Source organism: Schistocerca nitens, chromosome 7, assembly GCF_023898315.1.
Source record: "Schistocerca nitens isolate TAMUIC-IGC-003100 chromosome 7, iqSchNite1.1, whole genome shotgun sequence".
In the NCBI taxonomy this organism is placed as follows: Eukaryota; Metazoa; Arthropoda; class Insecta; order Orthoptera; family Acrididae; genus Schistocerca; species Schistocerca nitens.
The window spans coordinates 309,976,325-309,978,824 of NC_064620.1; positions in this window are offsets into that span (position 1 = coordinate 309,976,325).

The window sequence follows — 2,500 nt, forward strand, 5'->3', positions numbered from 1 at the left end:
GGCCCAACGTAGGTTAGGTTAGGGCCCAACGTAGGTTAGGTTAGGGCCCAACGTAGGTTAGGTTAGGGCCCAACGTAGGTTAGGTTAGGGCCCAACGTAGGTTAGGTTAGGGCCCAACGTAGGTTAGGTTAGGGCCCAACGTAGGTTAGGTTAGGGCCCAACGTAGGTTAGGTTAGGGCCCAACGTAGGTTAGGTTAGGGCCCAACGTAGGTTAGGTTAGGGCCCAACGTAGGTTAGGTTAGGGCCCAACGTAGGTTAGGTTAGGGCCCAACTTAGGTTAGGTTAAGGCGCAACATAGGTTAGGTTAAGGCGCAACATAGGTTAGGTTAAGGCGCAACGTAGGTTAGGTTAAGGCGCAACGTAGGTTAGGTTAAGGCGCAACGTAGGTTAGGTTAAGGCGCAACGTAGGTTAGGTTAAGGCGCAACGTAGGTTAGGTTAAGGCGCAACGTAGGTTAGGTTAAGGCGCAACGTAGGTTAGGTTAAGGCGCAACGTAGGTTAGGTTAAGGCGCAACATAGGTTAGGTTAAGGCGCAACATAGGTTAGGTTAAGGCGCAACATAGGTTAGGTTAAGGCGCAACATAGGTTAGGTTAAGGCGCAACATAGGTTAGGTTAAGGCGCAACATAGGCTAGGTTAAGGCGCAACATAGGCTAGGTTAAGGCGCAACATAGGTTAGGTTAAGGCGCAACATAGGCTAGGTTAAGGCGCAACATAGGTTAGGTTAAGGCGCAACATAGGTTAGGTTAAGGCGCAACATAGGTTAGGTTAAGGCGCAACATAGGTTAGGTTAAGGCGCAACATAGGTTAGGTTAAGGCGCAACATAGGTTAGGTTAAGGCGCAACATAGGTTAGGTTAAGGCGCAACATAGGTTAGGTTAAGGCGCAACATAGGTTAGGTTAAGGCGCAACATAGGTTAGGTTAAGGCGCAACATAGGTTAGGTTAAGGCGCAACATAGGTTAGGTTAAGGCGCAACATAGGTTAGGTTAAGGCGCAACATAGGTTAGGTTAAGGCGCAACATAGGTTAGGTTAAGGCGCAACATAGGTTAGGTTAAGGGATGGTGTATGAGGGGGGAGGGGACGAGGTTCGTTCATAGTGATGATGGTAAGTGGACGCCTGAGGCACCCTGAGATGTGTCACGTCAGGATGCACCTTTGGCTCAGGGGAGGTGGTGCGCCGGTTCTGTGGGTGTGGCAAGGGAGTGGCAGACCTGTGTCTTTCATTTCTGCCATTGCTTATATGCTGTGAGACACGCCAGTGTGGTGGTGTTGGCTGCACCCCTGTGTAGCACATGTGTGGGTGTTTGTGGCTTATCTGCGTAATGATGGTTGTTGGAAGTGTGAGATATTCTGTTTTTGGGGTGGACCTCCTGGTTTTGTTATCATAGTGTGAATGGTGTAATGTGGCGGAGAGGATGCACTGGATGTTGTTCCATGGTGGTGCTTAGATATTGTGTCTGTTACAGCCAGAGAGTAGTGTGTGATAGGGTGTCTGGGTGACGTGTAGTTCACATTGTGTGCACAGACTGTCAGCATGTATAGGGACAGTTGTATGTCGTATGTCATCTATATTCCGATGGCTCTGCATCTATTAGTTATCAGCTCCATGTATCAGTTTAATCTGGTTGCAGTCTCGTGGTGTTCTATCTCTGTACAGTAGTAGAGGTGCGACTGCACTACGTAGCTACCCCTTGCGGCAGCTTTCCCCGGTGTATGGCATATGATTATCAGCAATGAGTCGATTAGTGACAACTGGTCGTGTGACAACGTCACATGTCTGCGGGTGGGATACGCTACAACCTGCTTGTGGGTCAGGGCTCAGTAATGCTCTCCTCACACTGAGCGCTCGGACCGTCATTACCCGTCTGCGTGATATATTGCGGAGCGCTTTTAGCCATTGCCAGAGTCTTTGCGACTGCGAGTGCAACGCCCATGGGGACCGATATGGTAGGGGCGCTTCCTAGCTGATCGCTCAGCATCGGAATCCGTACTGTGAGCACGCAATCGCGCACAGACTTAGAGCATGTGTAGGGACAGCGGGAATTTCGCATCTTGGATAAAACGCTTCATGAAACGGATGATATAGGGGTGGATTGCAACTTACGACTGCGAGAAAAGTCCGCCGTTCATCCGCTGGAGTTGCAATTTGGGCAGGTGACGTGAGGCACGTACGGGGGCGGGTGGCGTGATTGTCGGTGGACGACGTCGTGCGGCGCAGGGACTGGCGTTGGTGCTCTTGTGGTGGACAGTGGATGCAGGCTTTGTGGGTGGGGTCGGGAAACGGGTACTGTGGGCCCATCGCCGTCGTAGTCAGCTTGGCGTCGCATAGATGGCGGTACTGTTTTTGTGGTGCGATCGACATGGTGGTTCTAGTGCTGTCGGATGCGCGTAGATGGGGCTATTGCATGTGGTTTCGTCGTGTTTTCATAGATGGCGATGCTGTGTTTTGGCACTATGGTTGGCGTGGTGTCATTGCATTCCTGTAGATGGCGGTGTCGT